A 24,035-nucleotide genomic window follows, 5' to 3' on the forward strand; every position below is an offset into this window, starting at 1 on the left:
CAATATCGAATAACAAAATTATGCAATTATAAAATAGAATAAAAAATGGCTATCAAAATATATAATTATTGTATTTTAACCTTTTATATTGTTTGGAGTTATATAATATAGTTAATCATACCAATTCATATACACTATCTTCCACTACGGTTTTGCTATGTTGTATAACAATATAAATTTAAGTATCGGTTTAGGTTAACATTAAAAGTAATATCTTGTCTAATTTTGTGATGCAGACCGCCATTCGTATTTAATCATTATTCTCGGGATAATAATTTAAAATACAGGAAGATCAATGTCCTCGATTAAAATACAACTGGGACTCGCCTGTTTTATCATAATATTTTCAGGAGACGAAAAGTCTATGTATTTAATTTTCAACTATGATTTTTAACTGCACATATTTGCTTGATTTCTTATCGCGGAGAAGCTTAACGGCTTGACTTGAACGTTGTCCTGTATGAGCGTCGTTCTAAGTCAGGAAAAATAAAAACAATACTCAAATAGCATTACGTGATAGGTGATAGTATAATATATTATTAGGGGAAGGGTTCAACAGGTTTCCAACTTTCGATCGCCCGTACTAGTGCACTACTAGAATATTATAACGGACGATTCAAAGTAAAACGTATTCTAGTGCATCACTACCGACCGTCGACCATCCACGAGAAGGATCGATCCCCGGAAATACTGCAGATACTATAGAGTGCGTGTGCATTAAGGTACGTTTCCGTGGTACGAGCAGTTAAATTACAGGACTGCGTAAACGTTATCGCCGACCGACTGTTATATTATTATTATCTTTTTCGGAACCATTCCGCACCCCCACCCAGTGTTACTAACACACTATAACGACCTGGAAGTCTATGCCGGTTTTCGTGTATATTAAGTTTGGGCGGGCATATGCGCGTAAGGAACATTATATACGTACAACACGCGTATATAATATGTATATATATAGTATTTAATGTGTATAACACCTTTTAGCGGCGGGCAGGGGCGATGTACTATAATTTTCGGCATTTCCATAGTGGGGTGGCGCGGTGGTTGCATAACAAATGTCTGGCTGCTGGCGCTGTTTGGAGATAACCAACCGGCTCCGGACTCGAATTTATGTTAATCCCGTTTTCGAGAGCGTTATACATATACAATATCACACGATATTAGGTATATATATATATATACCCACACTGCAGCCACCTAGTATCGTGACCTAGCAAAGCAATTAAGGCAAATATGTGTGTACACGGCGGCCGCCGTCGTACGCTCCGAGATTGTGTGAGTGCAAATGATGGCACAATATATATATATATATATATAATTTATATATTAAATGGGTATATATATACTCGCTCGATCCGACGGACGACAGAGAGAGAGAGAGAGAGAGGGATAGTGTGATACGAGGCTCGCGGACCAAAAGAGCTTCGTGACAAATTGCCACAATAACCGACGGTGGGGCTTCAACTACCCCTTCCGATGCTGCACAGTGCATAACCCGCCAACCCGACACGTCGACCATCAGAATATACGCCGCCGCGGAGTAACAACGCAATAAATAGACCATCGCGAGTAAGGGGGGGTGGCGTGTGTGTCTCCTCCACGCTATATACTTCTCCGTGACCTATACCTACGAAGAGAGTGAACCCCCCCGCCGACGGGGCTTGTGACTGTGTGTGTGGGATGAACGGCGGAAGAAAGAGAGCGAGAGAGATAAAACGTATATACGCGTGAGCGTTATAAACAATAGAGTTATGGACTCGGAGTGTACACACGCGCGCGCGCGCACACGCACACACAATCACAGTTTTCCCAACTAATAAACCAAAACCCGTAAGTACCTCTCTGCGGAAAAGTTTTAGCGCCGCGCAACGATGTCGTCGCCACCGACTGTCGACCATAACTCGCGCGGAAAAAGTTGTCGAGCTCGATCCGAGAGCGCACCCGCCGCCGCCGCCGCCGCTCGGAGACTCTTCTCGGGGCAAAGACTTGGCGAATAACAATAATACGTTACACCCGTCGTACATATATATATACTGTGCGCACTCCCATTATTATTATTATATATATATATATATATATATATATATATAGTATTTAATGTGTATAACACCTTTTAGCGGCGGGCAGGGGCGATGTACTATAATTTTCGGCATTTCCATAGTGGAGTGGCGCGGTGGTTGCATAACAAATGTCTGGCTGCTGGCGCTGTTTGGAGATAACCAACCGGCTCCGGACTCGAATTTATGTTAATCCCGTTTTCGAGAGCGTTATACATATACAATATCACACGATATTAGGTATATATATATATACCCACACTGCAGCCACCTAGTATCGTGACCTAGCAAAGCAATTAAGGCAAATATGTGTGTACACGGCGGCCGCCGTCGTACGCTCCGAGATTGTGTGAGTGCAAATGATGGCACAATATATATATATATATATATATAATTTATATATTAAATGGGTATATATATACTCGCTCGATCCGATGGACGACAGAGAGAGAGAGAGAGAGAGAGAGGGATAGTGTGATACGAGGCTCGCGGACCAAAAGAGCTTCGTGACAAATTGCCACAATAACCGACGGTGGGGCTTCAACTACCCCTTCCGATGCTGCACAGTGCATAACCCGCCAACCCGACACGTCGACCATCAGAGAATATACGCCGCCGCGGAGTAACAACGCAATAAATAGACCATCGCGAGTAAGGGGGGGGGGGTGGCGTGTGTGTCTCCTCCACGCTATATACTTCTCCGTGACCTATACCTACGAAGAGAGTGAACCCCCCCGCCGACGGGTCTTGTGACTGTGTGTGTGGGATGAACGGCGGAAGAAAGAGAGCGAGAGAGATAAAACGTATATACGCGTGAGCGTTATAAACAATAGAGTTATGGACTCGGAGTGTACACACGCGCGCGCGCGCACACGCACACACAATCACAGTTTTCCCAACTAATAAACCAAAACCCGTAAGTACCTCTCTGCGGAAAAGTTTTAGCGCCGCGCAACGATGTCGTCGCCACCGACTGTCGACCATAACTCGCGCGGAAAAAGTTGTCGAGCTCGATCCGAGAGCGCACCCGCCGCCGCCGCCGCCGCTCGGAGACTCTTCTCGGGGCAAAGACTTGGCGAATAACAATAATACGTTACACCCGTCGTACATATATATATACTGTGCGCACTCCCATTATTATTATTATATATATATTACGCACACACACACATATATTATCTAATATCATACACGCGAGTCGCCCGGTCGTTATTTTTACAACGTACCGCTTTCTTTGGGGGATATTTTTTACACGCGTCACCCTCGTCCCTTATCGACACCGAAACTTACTGCCGTCTCGCGCGCGGCTCTCTCTCGAACAAAAACCAAACTGTGTGATACGTATCCGGTCTGGGCGTATGACGTGCGCACGAATATAATATTTATTTCCGGAGTCATATATTTATTATAGGTATATATATATACGCGAAAGTACGAGGTTTTGAGACGATCATATTATGACACACGGTCGCGAGCGGTGTAATAGAAGCAGGTCGAAGTGTTTAACGAGTTCCGTGGCGTTTTGCGTCCCCAGCGATTGTGGCTTCTGGAAATGTGATAGAAAATGAAATATTGCGAAACCCCTAACAATAGAACGCTAGCGTTTTTCCGACGTATTTCCGCCGAAACGTCAACTGCACAAACGAGACGCTATATTTTCATAGACGCGCTTTGTAATCGTTATTATTTATATGTATTATTTTAATTCATTAAGTTTACCCCGTTCGACGGACGTCAAATTTTTGTTTTTGTTTTTTTCGCCTGCCACATGTTTTCAATAACCGCGGACGTCGTCTTATGAGTGAATGCATCTTATTTTCATCATTTGTTTGATAATATGTGGGTTTGCTAAAAAAAAAAAAACGACAAAATATTATTATAATTTTTTTTTTTATCTCGAGGACACTTGCACTTCATTACGTAAGTCAGAAATTGTATTATTGCTGACAGATGCTATTTTTGATAACACAGTGGCTTAATACTAACACGAAAATAATTTTTTGTAATCAGAGTTTTTTTTTTTTTTTTAATTCAGATGTGCCCAATATATCAAACTTAGTACGAACGATTATTATTTTTATCGAGGAACCAGAGTTTCTCGTTTAACCATCATCGTCGTCGTTTACGCAGTTGATATATATTTAATATAGAAGCTATCATAACAAATTCACGAGAACGTATATAATATGAACATAATATTATTATAAATAGAGTGTATTGTTTGAACGAGGCATCGTGGCACGAAGATTGCCATAAGACGTACGCCGCGAAGACCGACGAACATTGTTATTATATATATATATATATATATATATATTATTGTCACAACGAATGCTTACGGAGAGGGACAACAAAAATATTCCCAGACGATCGTGGAATAATGTATATGTGTGTATTACACACACACACACAAATGCGTTTGTATTTAACTGAATGTATTGGTGTATATGCTATGTTTAGGTAAACGGTACAGCCGAAAAGTAAATGTTTTCGTAGTTGGTCGAGTTCGAAATTTTTTTTAAATGGCACTCACTCGTGTGTATGTGTATATTACATACGATATAATATGAGTATAACATGCGCGAGTAGTTTTCAGTAAAAATTCACAAAACGTTATAAATTTGTGCCGGCGCAAACAATTATCGCATAACACTATTCGATGTTAGCATATAATATTGTTTTAAATATTACGCTGAAATCATTTCCAATGTGACTGCAGATAATTTTAACGACCTTAAAAATAAACGTGCACATTTTCCAAATTATAAGCATATCTGCAGTTATATTTAAATATCTAAAAAAAAAAAACTATCGCTAAAACGTAACTGTTCGTTTAAATTTGCAACAACTACATACCATAATATGTATTCGTATAATATTGGGAATAAGCAATTAGTTTGACTATGGGGCGGTTTGGGAAATTGTTTCTCCCATCCACCTCTCCCGACAGTCAAACACACACACACACTCACAGAATTTTACAAATTATTTCAAAAATTAATATACGGAGAATAAAAAATCCAATGATAGCCTAGTAAACAAAACGATGGTAGGTACATCGTTTACATAGTGTTCAAATAATCATTTATTACTAATTTTCATACAAGCAAGTGTATGACGGCGTTCCGTATAGGCAATTTCGCTACATGAATGTGTGGTACTGACTACTGAGTAACAAAACATAAAAAATTGTATAAATAAAATAATATGTAATAAGTTACTTTATCAGAACAACAATATTATATATAAATTAACTAGGTATTAAATCATCAATATTTCTGGGCCAAGACATGGAGCAGTGGATACACCAGTTGCTTAACGGCACTGGTGTCAAGGTAGCGATACTGTAGCTAGTTCCCCAGTGGTTGACCACCTGGGAATTTCAGCAACACACACGCCATGTACAACTTAACCTTAATCGTTGAGAAAAAAAAATAAGTCTCCAGCTAATATCTCTCTCGATATTAAAAAAGGTATGAAATAATAATAATATCAACCGAATAAACCGTTATGGATTTTAACTACAATACATGATGTATTAAATATTATTTATCTATTTTTATAATAAATTGATCACAGAAATTTTGCGTAAAATCGTTTATGAAAATTTTATCAATACATTTGGTCAAACATTTTTAGTCGAAATACGATTTAATAGGAAAAACGATTTTCTCACCCTTCGAAATTGAATGATAAAAATCTTTACAAATATATTAACCAATTAATTGGTGGTTGGTAATCATCGTTTCTAATTTTGTAAATTCAAACCACACATTATTGACTATTGAGATATATGATAATAAAAAAATAAAACTTTTGAGTCGTAGAATTCGAAAATAATTTAATGTGTATATGACTATACCATTAATATAGATATAAGTGACCCATTATAAATATCTTAGACATAATATTATTTATAAAATCGTTATAATCGACGTTTCGTATGTACTTTGATTTATTTAATAAGAATACTTTTAATTTTCAGATAGAGTATTAAAAAGATGCTGAAGCCACACAACATATGAGATAATTTTATATTTTATTTTATTATTATTAAATACTATTGTAATTAAAAAAATAAAATTATTTTGGAACCAATGATGCAATACTTAATTAATCGGCTAGAAACGATTTATTTGGACATTAAACCTAGGTTTTTGTATAATATAATAAAAATATAAAATTTTACTTTATTGAAATATGTAGAGGTAGTTCTATTGGTAGTAATATAAATATATAGAACATTTTATAAAAACCATTACAATGAACGCAAATTGTCCTTAAAGGACAGCTGAGTTTTCAATATACTTTGTAACTAGAGTTTATAAAATAGATTGAAATGAATTATTCATCTATATTATTTATTTATTATCTTCATTATATCTATTATATATTATGTTTATCTATTTATTTTGAATATAAAAATATTTTTTACTTAATAATGTTAATGTTTTTCATAAAAAGATTATTGAGTAAATCTGACAATATTAAATAAAACGTTTAACATTAAATCGAGATTATGCAGCTATCGTACAAAAACCACGAATTAGGTTAACTGTATTAAGTCAATGGTGAGCTATTATTATGATGCCATAGATTTTGATAAGACACGACTTGTTTTTAAAATACGATCTACACACTTTATAGATATGATCAAGTAATATCAGCGTAGACAAATAAAATAGGGTTTTCGCATTCATTGTTTATTTATATGTAGAATCATGATAATTATTATTTAAATCTAAATAATATATTTGTAGTAAAATAAACCAATTCCTCGAAAGTCGTTCATATATTTTCTACAATTATTTTTATCGTAATGCCATAGTAGAGAAACTGGGGACTTAAACTTATTGAGTATAATAACTAATAACTAACTAGACATGCCAACGATATGAAAACGGTTTTTTTTTTCAGAACTACAAATGCCACAATAGTTAGGCATCGGTGGTTTTTATTATTAAAACGGATAACCGATCATACCGTGAAAAAACCCAAGGTTGACCCGAAATCTATTGTCGAAGAAATATGAGTTCAATCAACAAAACATTCACATTCTTTGTACATTTTTTCGGAAAACGATACGATTCTTGCCGAACAACCGATGTCACACAAATGGGCAACGGGCTATTGAACATATGAAAAACGTTTATCTACACGTACGTTATGGCCTTGCGATAACTTCTATGATTACTTTAGACTTGAACGTTTGGAAATCTAAGACACTAAATAAATAACTCCCAAACCATAGAACACCATCGACGACCAGCGAATACGTGGCTAGCTTATAAACGCTTTGCGAGTCAACGACGATACAATGACAGGCAATAACCAAACCTAACGTTACCTAACCTAACCAGGCGCTCTGTCAGATATACACTGCTAACTGAGATGAAGGCAGTTTCACGATCAAGACCATTTGAGTGTCCAGTAAACAAACAAAATCTCTCCGTGGTGACAACGATCCGATATTCGATTGAAACTAAAGCTCGCCATAGTGCTTCCAAACCAACGTCCGAACGATGATTAGAATTGGATGGAAACCAAGAACTCTCTGAAACATTGACGACCTAACAGACGAAGAATTCCAGTCAGAAACGCTGTGGACGTGTAGACAAGCGATTTTGAGGCCAAACAGTTTAAAAAAATAGTTTTAAAACAGTTTTTATTTGAAAAATCTTTAGTATTTAAAAAACAATCCTTATGAATGGTACTAATACTGCCGCCTTGACGGGATTAATTGAACCTCGTCATTATACCAACAAAGTAAGTATACACATCCACTTGTTTTATCGTACACATAACGCACGCTGACCTTGTTGCCAATTCCGTTGTAAAATAATGAGTCGATTTTACTTAAAACTATAATAATATTATATTTTAACGTGTCATAGTATCGTCAAACCTAAAACCTCTATCATATCATGGTCACCTATAATTATTCACTGTTAATCGTTTTTATTTATACAAGTTCGTTAAATGGTTAGTACAATTTGATTAAATATATTACGCTTTTAAAAAATACTAACATGACAACACTAAAATTGTTGGAGATACGGTACATACAGATAAATAAAAATATATAACCATATTACCTATTTTATCTCGTAACATGTTATGATAATATGTTTTTTAGTTAATAAATTTAAAGTGTTCTTAAAAAACATTAAAGATTACAAATGTTAAGAACATTTTGATATCTGTCGAGATGTTCGTTTAAGTCGTGACGGGTGAAGATTATGTGTATACATAAAAAAAAAACTCATGGTTTTGAATAACTTAATATAATTTTTATGTCATTTAAGATAATCTTGGTTATTTTGTGCATGAGCCAGACTAAACATCTCGATTTTAGTGCGCAAGTATACGCTATTAAACGATTTTTTTTTTCACTTAGAATCTCGAGGAGAAGTACTAAGCAACATGACATGGGTTAAGAAAAATTACTCTCTAACGTTACCAGGAATTTATCCTATTCGGGTTAATTGGATTCAAGCCAAAAAAAAACATACACTACAAAATACGATCTACTGTGTGTAGTTCCCTCAAATTTATCTGACCTACATTTTTTTTAAGCTATCCTCCATTTGCTTGTTGTTCTTACACGACGTATTCACGTCAAATTAAACGTCACGACGTATATAAAAACAAATGAACAAATACGACAAATACATTACACAACCTAGACAAACTTAAACCTTGGACTGTACTAATATTATTAGAAATAAATTATATACTCTGAAAAATTAAACGTTACAATAACACAACTAAAATTTAACAATATTATTCCAAGCATTGCAATAATAGATAATAATGTTAAATTGCCATCATGATATTCTGTTCTATTTTAGCTTTTTAGTGAACGATCAAAAACAAAAAGTTTAATATCATAGTGCTATTATTGTCTGTGTAATATACTGTCAACCGTCGTAGTTTTCTAAACCTAACGGTGATGTTTTGTCTGTGCTTTAGCTTAGATCCAATTAGAATATACTACCGGATAACGATATCAAAGAATCCAAATAAATTTAAGATAAAAAAGACATAATAATTTGTATATACATTAAACTACGCGATTTGAGTTTGGACAACCGGTAAATCTAACTTTATCTAATTCTATCACACATAATAATATGGACCGCAATGTTTTCTACAAACATAATATAAAGAGTAATTCAACAAGCATTCTAACTTCATTCTTTTTTTCATTTAATAGTAAATGAACTTTACTAAAATACGAATTTTTGAAATTTATAACTTAATCTAACGTTGGTACTCTATAACTATTTACTATTTAGTATAACATAATGATTCCCAAAATTCATAATTTGATCAATTAATATATTATTAAATAATACATTTTTGTTTTGCAGAATCAATTATATTAGCTAACGAAAAATGTATAATCGGACCACATTTATATAGATTACTTAATTTATCGAAGAAAAGATGGTATTCTCTGTAAAATATCATATCACAATAATAAACCCTTAAAACTAAAATTTCCATTTTTTTTTTCTATAGATACAGCACATACAAGGTCGTACACCGCTTTATCATTGATTATAGACAATAAAACCTTACCACGTCCACCCCTTAAATACTATACTTCTTGAGAATTTAAATTATTCTTTATAATTTTACGCGACTGGGTATTATAATGATTTTGTAATATACAGATAATTGGTATTAGTTTCAAGTACGGTACCTATATAACACATATATTTAAAAATGTTAATTTATTTCACATACACTAACAACTTCTATAATTTCTACAAGGATGGTGATTTTACCTATTTAGTCTTCCTTAGAATATGACCAACTATACCATAATTAATAAATAACTTAAAATTAGTTTTCCTGTGCTATATTATATAGTATATACCTATAATAAAAATAAAAAAATCGATAAAAAAATTCACTTTATCTAACTTTTGGAGTAAGATGAGGGTTATTCTTACTTTTACTTTTTAGTTTATGTGATAATTTAAGGCATATCATTAAAAATAACGTAATGGATTAACCATTCCGTGTAATTCGTACTGTAATATTTTATGACGTTCACTCGTATGCCCGACAATTTATACTAATATCGCTTATTTTAGACGGTTCAGTAAATGCATCGACGGATTTTGTGACGGAAAAACTGCAGGCGTAAATGAACCAAACGATGGCGACGACCGAAGACGCGATGACAATTGGGCTTGACACGAGTGATCTCTCTCTACTTTTCGTAGAAAAGTTTCCAGGAAACCATATTTTCACCGCGAACGCGCACAATGAATCGAACGTCGATCATTAAAACTCCAATTTAAAACGTAGACACGGTTCGCCTGGAAACGAACCACTCGAATGACCTACGATTGTTGATTTTATTTCACAATCTACCCTGCCCCCCGAGTGCCGTCGCGGTTGACATCTCGTTCGAGAAAATTGTCCATTAATTTACACAAAACGACGACTAAATGACTATACAGCGCAGTAGGTAGGTATACGAAATTAATAAGTTTTTCGTTCGATTCAAACGTCGACAAAACTGTCAGAACTGCATGACCCCGTTCATGTTAATGGTTATTCGTTTCTCGGAACAGAAATAATATAGTAGAGGTATATATGAATAATTTAAACGTATAATGTTAATATAACGAGTATCTCGTATTTATCGATAAATAAGTTTTAGAGAATTTTTGTGATATTTATTTAAATGTGCAGCGACGAGTTCGGAGACGTTATTATAATATATATCTTAGTAATCTAAAAGCTTTTTTATTCGAGAGCCGTATTAAAAAAATGAATTAAAAGCTTTTGTAGTTGGCCAAAATTATAAAAACTCTTATTGTTTTTAATCGTAAAATATATATTATATTAAATTATGAAAATTGTGATGCATGACACATGCCATACATGACACGAGATAAGTATAGTACATATTATTCGGGTATTTATTTATATTTTTAGATAATATTCATCATTGTTAGGAAAATCGGATAAAACTTATTTGTTATAATATGGATAACTTATCACGTATACTATTTTTATTCTAGTCGTTGATCTTAAAAAATATAAAAAAACGTTTACACCCTTTCGTTACAAAAATTAAAACACTATCTTTAAACTAATACTGTTTTAAGTTGATACGGAAATATTATATGATATATTGATTTTATTTCATACACAACTAATAATTAAGTGACTGTACTATGTAATATTTTTTCACCACATAAAACTGTCAATTAATTGTTTGCATTTACATCATTACGTGTGTTATTTAACGTTGTGTCTACCACGTACTTATGCTGGTTATATATCATTTTAAATATAAAATTATTGTGTGTGATTAGGTGATATAAAATTAATTAATAGTTATAAATTTCATTTCGGACCCATAAATTACGTGTTATATACCATCAGTATTCAACATAATAGTATCATATTATTATAATCATGTTCAGTTATACAAACTGAATAAATCTGAACGTTAATACTATTAAGGTTTTTTTTTATTATTATTATTATTATTTTCTGCCTCTATAAACATAGTTACGAATTTAATAATTTTTCTGAAAAAAATAATATTGATAAAAAAAATGTTCGTAGATAGAAATTACAATATTACATTAAGGAAATTATTTATTTATTATTTACTGTGATTTATATAGGTGCTGTATTTACCATAATATCTCTTTACAATTTAAAATGTATTTTCGAATCCCTTTTACTATATTTCAACACAAATTCCATGATTCGTGTGGTTTTTTGAAAGTTCGTACGTTTTTTTTTTTTTAAGTGGTCATCAAAGCGTAACATTTATGAGTAACACCAATCAACAAACCAAATAATCTGTTATCTCTTAGCTTAGAATTCTAAAGGTCAGCCAAAAGACACTCAATTTACATTAATTATAGTAAATGTATTAATTTCAAAACAAATTACAAATTATAAATATTAAGAAAAATATATTTATAATTTAAAAAATATGGTTGTAGTACTAACAATTTAAATATATATATTTATATATATTTATTTATGTCTAAAACGACTAACGGATCTAATTATATTTAAAATTTTGTGAAAGTATTAAATAGTTGTAAATGTAAATTATAATTTTTATCCATTAGTATTATTATAAATATATTCAATGTTGAATAATTTTACTTGTAATCATTAATGGTACTCGACTGATCCGCGTAGTATACCAAAGTGGTAAAAGAATTTTCACAAACCTCAGTTTTAACTTATTTTATTAAACATTAAAAATAAATAAATAAATAAATATTTTAGTTTTAATTGAAGATAATATTCGTACTTCACTGTTGGAATAGAGTTATACTATACAATACCAAGTATCAGTTGAATTACGACGTATATTATATTTTTAGTGGGTTATTAATTATGTAAAAAATGTAACATAAAAAACAATAATTTGAATTAAATATCTATGATTTCACATTTTTATTTTATTTTATTACAAATTGATATAATATTATAGTGGGAATAAATACGAAAATAAAATGTGTTTTTAATTACTTTTTATTTATTCTTCAGGACATTGTTCGAAACGTTCTCATTTTTAATATTACTAAAATATATGACATCAAAACCAAGTTGTGTTTCAATTATAATATTTTATTGCACTTTCTGAACTCCGATATTTTTCATAAACTATGGTAAGGATTAATCGCTGGGAGCATCAGGAATAGTTTTCTAACGTGAAAAAAATCAAGCACACCCATTATAAATTAATGATTTTTCAATTAAAATTGGTGATAACGATGAGCTTGGGTATTGTTCAAAATAAATAAATGCATTTAGATCACAGCTAGTGTTATATTCGAAAAACGAACGTTGAAATAAAATACTATTTTATTATTAAATTCGAACTTTTATAGATAACAGAAAAGATATATTTTAACGAGTCGTTATTTCCATGTAAGGAAAATGTGAAATGGAAAATTTGAAAAATCGTCATAACAACGACGACGAGAAGTCAATTTATTATTTGAGTAGTTTATTTGTATGCTTTCAATATTCTGATGGGTTCGTGCTGCGTATATACATTATATACATACATATGTATATGTTGGAGGGAAACAATAATATATACATAGGTATTGGAATACTAAAAAATCAGCGTGCTCACGGACGTATTTTTTAAATAAATAATTTATAATAGAAGTATGTGCAATATTTTGTTACTGTGATTCTGACATAATATTAATACGAATGCATTATAATAACATTATATGAATGTGTGTGTGTGTGTGTGTGTGTTGTTTATAATGTAATTTCAAATATTTTTTTTTTTTTATTCGTTCACGTCATCATACAGAATGATTATTTTATCACAAAACACCATATTCACACAACATAAACTCAACTACAAACTGACTTGGAAAGCACATCGTGCGCTACACTACACTGTTTTAAATCACGCTGTATCTACCTCGAAAATGTGTATACCATCGAGATTTTAGCAATTATTATTCAGTATAAACGACGCTTATCCCGAGTGATGTATACGATGGACGATTAGTTTTACGCGGCGAAAGAAATTGGTCGATAATTCAAATCTACAACAGAGGGTTATTTAAGTGAAGACAAACGAAAATAATCGACCTTCGAACACGTTCGACAACGATATTCGTCCTAGTGTGGAGCCGACTTTAGATACTTCACGGAACCGTCGGGCGAAGTCGATACTGTGAAAATTGCACATTTCAACAATCAAGTTTCGATCGATATCCGATCGTGTACTGCGTAGTCGTACGGAAGTCGAACAATTTCCACGAAAAAAATATGTATAACAATAATGATTTTTGTTTTTTTTTTTTTTTGAACTACACTCATTCCACACCACTAGCATGTTATCGATATTTGCGTATGTAAATCGTGTGTACACACTACGTACATATTCGAATGCGTAATAACTTGCTGAAAATACACAATTATGGAAATAAATTATAAATAATAACGATTGCGTTCAAAACGGTTTTCGTTTATGTGTTTATGTTGTTGATTCGAAGTCAAACGTGCCGAGTATAAGTACGTCAGACCGACCCGCGTTTCAAATTTTCAATTGTATTGCCGTTATAATTCGAATTATTTGTAAAAAAACACAAATTCGACAAACATTAATAGTAAATTAATAATATACTTATTATTATTCGTTGCATGACTACGAACGAGACTTAGCGAAGAAATGCATTAACATTTATTGTGCTATTTTTTCTCATATAGGTACGATATATTAATATTTACGTTGTTATTTGTGAATTACAAGTAGGCAGGTATATTACTTTAAAGTCAAAGAGGTCTATTTCACATAATTCATCTCAGTAAGCATAGCACGTATAATCTACGTTTATAATAAGTATAACTTTGGCGTATACATAATTATTACTCGTATATAATCATGATATTATATATAAGATTCGTTGAAATAGGTTAATTTAAAGTTTACAATACATATATACGTTATACACGCGTTATAATCGTATATTTTTCTCGATAAAATTACATTTATTCGACGTTAACCATACGTTGATCATTAGTCGATCGAATTTATATCGAAGTGTGGGTAAGAATAAATTACATAATATACTATAAAACATAATATACTGTACGTATAATTTATCTGAACTTAACCACTGCAATGAGTGATGTATAGACCTTAACGAAAAAAAACTAATGATAAAATATCAATTATTTTTCTCGTTATTCAATATTATACGGTGAATGTTGAAAATATTTGTCGACACTTTTTAAACTAATATCCGTTTATAAGTATTGACATTTCACATACCGTAATTATTTTTGGGTTATCAATTTGATTTTTTCAAAAAAAAAATAAAGTTTTGTTACCTCATTCACGCCTACTCGTAGCACGCACACTTTTTTTTTGTTTTCATATTGTTGCCGCTTTTACAGCTCATTAACATTTGTGAGTTTAATTTAGTGCAGGTTAAAGGTGGCGGCTGGCCAGTCGGCATACCTTCATATATTTGTAAATAGCCTTTATTAATCATTTTTTATGTTGGGCCGGCAAGACCACGTTTTACGGTACAATAAAATATACCGTGTCCAGCCAAAAGTGCTAAAATTATTTTTTTATTTAATATTTACTTAAACGTAAATAATTATGCTAATATATAAGTAATTATAATTTACAAGAGCATTATCAACAGATTATAAATTATTACCTTTCATATATGTTTCAACGCATAGGAGCTCTTCGACGTTCACCCTGCAATCTGGTTCACGTATAACCATGACCACTCTTAGCGCAATAAATTCACTACTCGGTAAACACAAAAAAACCAAGTACATTATTGTAGGTACCGATCTATTCATAAAAGTACGCAACAAATTCGCAACCTGCCGCGTGTTTTAATAATATTATACTGTCCTGGCCTGAAAAATTCCACTGTGATAAAGAAATCCATACTCTAAAAAAAATTTAAAAAATTGATGTGAAACTTTTTAATTTAAAACCACAAATCTTAGTAATATTTAAATGTTCAAACAATTGTACAAAAATATGCCTATATATAATATAAGGTTATGAGTATAAAATACTTAACGTGAAATTTTCAATAAAATATTGAAAAATGCATTGTTTTAATTTTATGTTTTTGGATATGTATAATAAAGTCATCACTAAATGGTCACATCGATTTCACAGCTGATCAGTGATCATCAATATTTGGTCACAATGTAGAGAGTATATATATTTATATTTTCTCTACATCGTTTTCCCGATTAATAAATCATATCAATAATCAAACGTTTATTTGTGTACAGTACAGTTTTGTAGTAATTATATCTAATTACTATACATAAAATATAAAATAAACATTAATTAAAAAGTTTTTATAGTTCATAAAATATGAAGTTTTTTTAAAAAAGGTTAAATGAATTATTGTGTAATTTGTATAAAGTACCTACTACGTAAAAAATATTTCTATGCCATTTTCCACTAAATACTTAACTATAAGTAGAGATGTCCACTGCAATTCTCACTGGTTTTAAATTAAAATTAGCTTTTTATGTTTTTCGTCGAAATAAAATATTTCATGAAATGTGAGATCCCTATAATATTATAAACCGTTGTCGATGATCGATGTTAATAAAATATTTTGACGGTGTATAAATTATAGCGGTTAAAAATCAGTTATTGCTATCATCGAGACAAAGTATAAAAATATAGATTTGAACACCTGATAGCAGTATCAATAAATATCTATTTACTCACTTTAAGAACTAAAAACTTTTTTTTAAGAACCCTCTCTACGTTTATTCATCGACCAATATGAATATCGTATTTATTTTAAAGATAAAATATTATGCACCGTTTAAGACTAAAATTATTTTGCCTGCATTGCACAATAATAACGCGCGTGATACATAATAAGTTCAATAATATATAAATCATAATATTATAGAGAATATTTTCGTCCCGATCACATATGGTTTTATTGATAAAACTGATATGTCGGTTGGTCTGAGATCTTCGGGATTATCTCACTGATCGAGGACCACCGGTACAGAAGTGTAACGTAGGTTCACGTTATACGCAAAGGGCCCCCGTCTAAGTACACGTTGTCGTATCTATAATACATCGACGCGCGAGAAACGTTTGGAAGACGAAGCGGAATGAGTACTGTCCGTCACCGGTGATCATATAAGGGTACTCGCGGTACGAAAAGCTTTTACGCGAGAGTACGAGGGATAAAAGTTTGGCGCCGGGTTGACGTGACGGTTCCACAAAAAAAAAAATAAATAAATACAACCCTCGACCGGGGGAAATATCTGTGGACCGCTTGCAAGGGCGGTGTATAGCTATTAAATATAGGGACGGTGCAGGTCATAGGAGAAAAATACGAGTCGGCGGACTGGTGGGCCGTTGAACGGGCGGAGAGTGTGGGCGCAGTTGACCGTGTCGGAGGAAGGGATCAGATCGAGATTCGAGAGGAGCTAACAATAAACGAAATTGATATCTGCTCGCCCGTGACAGTTGATAAGTAGCGTGCATTGCTGGAAACTCTAAATTATTGGTGTATTTTCGCGAAAACGCGTCCGAAAAATGGATTTTTATTATTATCGTAAGACGAGACGTCGCGCGTGGTCATCGACGGCGATCGATAAATCGATAACGTCATGAACCGCGATATGTATTGAATAATATCATCATTGTTAACAGTACAATTGACTTTATTAAAGGAAAACCGCTCCACGTTCCGTCGTTGGCGTTTGATTTGTAAAAATCAAAATGTTTTCGATTGATTAAATATTACAATTAATAATATATTTATATTTTGTGTACGGTGACGAGCATACGTTTTCAGTTCGCATTATAAATTTAAATAGCTTGTTTGTTTTATTTAGACGCATAATTAATCAGATGTGGATTGATTTAGAATAAAAACGAGTCGTCGGATATAGACACAATATGTTAAATTATCGTATTATTAAAAAGGGATAATGATGATAAACTATTAACATAAAAATTATTGTACGTACAGTGAGAGACTTAATTTACTATCGCGCTTTTTTTTTTTTTTTTGTTTTAACTAATCATATAAACGGAAAAAAAATCTTTGAAATGATTTTCAAAATGAGACTTATGCCCAACGTTGTATTCATTTCCACACGTGACACGCCGTATTCGATATCAAACGAATAGAGTTATTATTATTTATTAAGTTTAAATAGCTTAGACGAACCGGGAATTTCTCGGAAAACTGCAAAGCAAACGACCCTGGAATATATTATTCTACTCTTTACTATATTATACTCTCGTCTGAGCTTTATGAATTCGTATAAATAATAATAATACCGTTGATTCTGCAATAATATTCGATACTTTTATAATACATAAACGTGTTCGGCATATGAAATTAAAAAATATATGTAGTCTTGTTACAAGGGTGTTGACTAGAATATCATGAGTACAATTACTTTAAACGTTTTACTATAAAATAATACATAGCCATTTACATACAAATCTACCAAACGAATCATAGAATATTGTGAAATGACTTATCTAATCAATACACAACGTTATTTTACAGCATAATAATAGGTTTTCAAAAATAGCTTAAAAACATTTGAATAGTACCTTCGAATATAGATAATTTATACGTGTATAAAAAAAATGTTTAAAAAAAAATTATTGTAATAGTATATTATATTTGCAACACTTTTTCAAAACTGATTTTGAAATCAGAAACCTTATATTTAAATAACATGAGATTTGTAATTAATCAATTAGGTAATATTTTTTATTAATAAATTAATACCCAAAGCCACATTATCAAATATAGAAATATTGATAGAGGCGTTGAGTAGGTTGAAGTTCTTGTTGCTTAATACACAATCATGAAAGTAACTGTTTTCAAAATATGAAGCAGTATTACTCCAGTTGCTTCATTACAATTTTTTGATCCATTAAACTTTTTTTGAAAATAGATTTATGCTACTACCTTGTGATGATATTAGCCCTGAATCAATATATATTATAATAAAATGTATAATATTTTATATTTTTAGGCTATTAACATTTTATAATAGTTTATATTATAAAAACGACAATTTTTCGTATATTTCATTATTTAAGAAAAACTATTGTAAGCTGATATTTAAGGATTAAAAAACCACTTTTTACTTAGTACAAGTCCATTAAAAATATAATATATTCAGTGAATATTATTCACATCATATGATATTTACCTGAGATGTAAAACTCAAAAAACAAATAAATTATGGTACGCATTTACAAAAGTATATGTAGGAAATGTATACCTTACCTACGTGTTTAGATCTAAATGATTACGAAATCTAAAAATATATAAAACAATAATTATATACAAACTTATAAACACATTTTGAAAAAATGATGAAATCGCGGATCAGATTTAACAATACATTTATTATTCATAAAAAAAATGGACATTTTCGACATAGAATAATCTAAAATCTAAAATCGTTTCTATCATATGATTAAATACAATAATACTTGTACTTGTAAATTTTGATTTACTAGAAATCGCTTTTATATCGTTCTCTGGTGTATATACCTAATTGTTATTAAAATGAAAAATCGATAGCGTGATGTGCATAAAACTGCCTATTCGTGATGCCGTGTGGCCTATGGAAACCATCGTAAGCCGGATTGTGGGTGCCCTGGTTAAGTTTGTATACCTACGGTATTCGAAACCCACACTCTAGTTGTTTTGGTGGTCGTATGACCCACACACCGCGGATATCCAAACGCAAAACCCGACGACGACGTAAAGCTCGACCGCCACCGCTGCGTCGGAATTTGTAGAACAAATGTTAACACGTCTATAGATATTACACCCCCTCCCCACAACCCTCGTGATGCTCTGCCTACCCAAAATTTAATACGGTCCGCTGAGCACACTCCCTATGACCTGGTAAAATATCGGGCGCGACACACGCGGCAGATCTTCCAACATTGTCGAGGGGCATATTTTCTATCGTGCAAATAAAACGATAAAATAACAGAAACGCGCAGTTGTCCGTAGAAAATCGTATGGCGAAAAATTTGATAAAAAATTGTAATTTAAATTTTGCCCTACACAGTGAGAATAAAAAATGTATCGTGGCAACGGTTTTAATTTTATTTCAAAAGTCGGTTTGTTATTTCTCTGAATACCACTTCAATATTATTATGTTGTAATAATATCACAATATATTGAATAATTAATGCAATACAACCATTAAATGAATACATTAATCATATTTTAAAATGACTATTAAATTATTTGCGCATATTAAGTAGTTCCGATCCTAAAACATCTCTTAAATAACTCTTGCCTTATCGACTTTATTCTGTAAATTTGTCGAAAATGTCATAATCTAAAACACACCTTACTTTACTGGCGGTTAGGCATTAACTTGACTCTACCTAATAACCTGTATGTATTTAGACGAGTTATTAGTACATCTTAATGCCCCCCCCCCCAAACTTTATTAGTACAATTGATCAATCTTTCAACAACACAGAGAATACCATGTTGCCGACTTCATAATAAATTAAAATTGTTATGCCTTACGTAGGTACGTTTCACCGATACCGACTTACTTCAAAGAAGCTGTCTGAGCTTGATCTTCTTTATTAACATATTATTGAACTTTATAGACTATATAATTCACTATCTCTGCCATTATTACCACAGCGCATACATCTATTATCCCTTTTTAAATCTCCCAACATCCTTTTCTATTATTCAAAATATATTCTCGACATGATTAAAAAAAAAATATATATTTTCCTTATAATGTTAAATTTTCAAAACTAATTGAAATAGAAAATTTTAATTCAAACGAAAAAATTTAAGCATCTTACAAAAATTGAAAGTATAATTAAAAATCTTCACAGGTAAACATTAGGTATCTACAAATTAAGTATCCATTAATGATTTATATTATATAATAATGTAACTAAATAATTATCAAAATCTAAAAAAATATATTATTGATTTATAATACTACCTTTATTAAATTGGTGTAATATAAGTTGTAACCACCATTTACTTACAGCTACTTACAACTCTTCATAACTAACCTAATGATATCAGCATTTCATAGAATTTTATAGAATTTTAGCTGAAGTCACTTATTATTCGGTAAAAATTATTTATATAAAATTTCAATTTATTGAATTCATCGAATGAAAACGATAAATTATTTAGAGGAATCCAAACTTAATGATATTTCTATGTTAAATAAGCAAATATAATTTTACTTAAATAAAAAGAAAAATCATAAAGTTTTCATTTTCTCACTATTGATTCTATTCTGTAATTGAAAAAAAAATACATTTTATTTTTAGTGATTAATAGTACAGTTTAAACATAATTTACTTATTATAACAATTTATAAGTTATATATAATTTATCTTCTGTTGAATGTATTTAATTTTATTACAGTTCAATATAAATATTAAGACAATAAAAAGTAAAGAACTATCTAGTATTATGAATATTAACTAATAATCGATTTATTTATATATTAAACATGAAAATAATATATAAGCCAATTATTTTAGCTGAAAACTGATAAGTAAACAAATATGTAATTATGTTTATTATTAATGTTAATATTGTAAGTACCGACAATGCAAATATTTTATTATTATCAAAATGTTATTTAGGTACGTCTTGTTTAATTTTAATCATATTTACCCGGGACTTGTGTTTGTATGAATTTTTTGTTGTTTTTTTTTTTTTTGCTATTGCATTATGAAATAAAAATCGATTGAAATCATATTAACAGTGACTCATTCATAAATCACACATGAATAAATGCTTGTCATATTTCACGTCCAATATATAATGTCAATATAAATTCGTTGTTCAATATAATAATACATGTTTATAGCTTTTTTTTTTTTTTGCAAATCCTATTCCACTTGATCATGTTGACGTTGTCATTGTGATTCGGGAAAATGAATGTCTTTGTACACTAAAACAAACATTCGAAATTGATTAATTAACGACTTGTAACAAACAATTTATGTAGAAATTATTTTATTGAGAACCAAACGACGCGACGGCTTAGAGATAATTTCAAACAAAATAACCGGCATGCTGAAAAAAAACAAAAATACACATTAAAAAAATACAAAAATATTATTACGGTTACTGGAGTAGAAAGTCACTGTACAGAATACACAGTGCCGTTTATTAAAAAAAATAAAATATAATTTATTATGCCTCTTTAATTTTATTCAAAAACTGTCGAAACATAGTATAGCGCAATGGTTAATTAAAGTATTAATTTATACTTTACGTTAATAGAATAACGTTATAGTATATTTTAGATGAGATACCTAACAAACAAAACAAAAATAAGATATATTTATTTTTCGAAATCGCATAATATATAACTTTCTAATATTGCACTATAATATCATATTGTATACTATATGTAAATAACTACCATTATTTTTTATTAATTTTATAAAAATTAATCAAACGATTGTATTATGTAATAATAGTTATATAATCTTTCCATCTTGGCACTCGACAACCCTTCAGATAATATGAAAAATATAATGTTACATAACTATTTAAACAAATATTATTATGTTATTCTCTATCTTAATTCGTGGAATTATGATATATTTTTTTAAATAAAATATAATTTCCGGTCAATTTTTTTTTTCATCAAGTTTTGACAGTTGCCGAGTGCCAAGAATAACTGAACTGATTATAATATAATCTATTATGAAAAATCCACGGAATGGGGCATAGGTTCACGGAAAGGGAGGCAGACTGTGGAATTTGCTTTCCTGGCTTTTCAAAAATATGTTTTAAGATAGATTACTATTTATTATGTAACAAATCCTAACGTTGCTCCCTCCTGGAAAAATGTCTGCGGGCACTTATGTCCATGGGCCAATAATTATTTTGTAGAATAATATGAAGATAAAGAATTTTTCTTTAATGAAGTTAACTCAATATAAGTTACAAATTTAAATAAATTTAAAATAAAATATATTTAAAAGTAAATTTCAAAATGCATTCATATTATACAACGTTCGTTTTCCCAAAAACATAATTTATTTATATTTAATTACTTTAATATTTTGTTATGGATCTAAAAACGTATATTTTTCAATTCAATTTATTTATTATTTATCAATAATTGTTTTCATGTACATGTATACATTATACAAAATATATTGATTGCAGTACCTAATATGATTATCGTTGTTGGGCTTTATCCTTAGCCAAAACCTCACTGACAAACAAGTATTAGTTGAGTTAACTTTTTTAACAAAAAGTCCGACCATATTAGCCGTTATTGTTTTTGCATGTTCGGTTACAGATAGCCCAATTAATAGTTTTAAAACATTTCGTTTCAAATGTTTTGAAGTAATTGAATATTACGAGACGTGAATTGATGAATTGATAATAGCTTTGTCGAAACACTATAGGCAGTTACTTGCCAAAAATTAGAGTATTATTAAAAAAAACTTTTCCTTCAATGTATAAGAAAGTTTTCTTTCATTTTTTTAAACTAATAATAAATGATTATTAAATGTAGTGTTTTATTTTGTTGCCATTACTCTGGAATTAAAATTTCAAAGAAAAAAATACAATATAACTTTACTTTTCTTTTGAGCCACGTGTTGTCGATTCTTTTCTTAATTTTTATTTTCGTAACTTAATCAGAATCATAGACGTTATAAAACCAAATAAACATGTTTTCAATATGCAGTTTTTATATCAAAAATATAAACTGATTTTTAAAATCTATATCTTAATAGATCGATCAGTATGGAATTAAAACAGGTCTAGTTAGTACAAACATTTTAATGACTCACAAACTACTCGCTCGATACTTTTTTTATCTAAATAAGTGGATCCATAAAAATATAAAAATCTTTAGTTTAAAAACTTTTATTAAAAATGATTGGTTCTCAAATGAAATATATATATATTCACGTTACACTCTCCAAATAGGATAGACAATGTAAGTATTAAAACAAATAATCCTATTATGTATTATATTTGAACATTTTAAAAATTGTATATAATTTAAACAAACGAAAGGATAAAAAAGTAAGTGATTACTGACCATGGTCTGTGAATCACTTTATATATTCATCATCATAAACGTAAATTCTGATTATGAATTTAGTATACTAAATCCGTCTAATGATACAACCATAAACTAAGTTTAAATGGTAGGAAATGAATTTATCCTATGATGAAAGAAAAAATGTGATAGATAATGACTGATGTACATAATACAAAACATAATAAAATACTTTGATATGGTAACAACCATCGATGCATGACATTTATTTTTATACTATATTTCTCGGAATAAAATATCTTATAGTATGTTTATTGTTTATAATGGCATCGTTTAAAAACCGCATTTCATAACTATAATGTATAAAAAATAATAATAATAATAATAACGACGGTTTGAATTCTA

The 24,035-nt window shown here is 30.6% G+C and overlaps 1 long non-coding RNA gene across 2 annotated transcripts in view; it reads right to left on the bottom strand.

Annotated features, from left to right (window-relative positions):
* LOC126551328 (uncharacterized) overlaps positions 1–24,035 on the bottom strand; it is a 36,739-nt gene that overhangs the window by 207 nt on the left and 12,497 nt on the right. Inside the window, exons 3-4 of one of the 2 annotated variants that reach the window (XR_007605212.1) lie at positions 3,780–3,908; positions 91–472 (exon numbers count right to left, since the gene is read on the bottom strand). This is a non-coding gene — a long non-coding RNA (uncharacterized LOC126551328). Of the gene's footprint in view, positions 1–90; positions 473–3,779; positions 3,909–24,035 lie in introns of those variants that run through there. The other variant, XR_007605213.1, reaches the window with a different exon arrangement.

The sequence above is a fragment of the Aphis gossypii genome, chromosome 3 (genome assembly GCF_020184175.1).
Source record: "Aphis gossypii isolate Hap1 chromosome 3, ASM2018417v2, whole genome shotgun sequence".
Taxonomy (NCBI): Eukaryota; Metazoa; Arthropoda; class Insecta; order Hemiptera; family Aphididae; genus Aphis; species Aphis gossypii.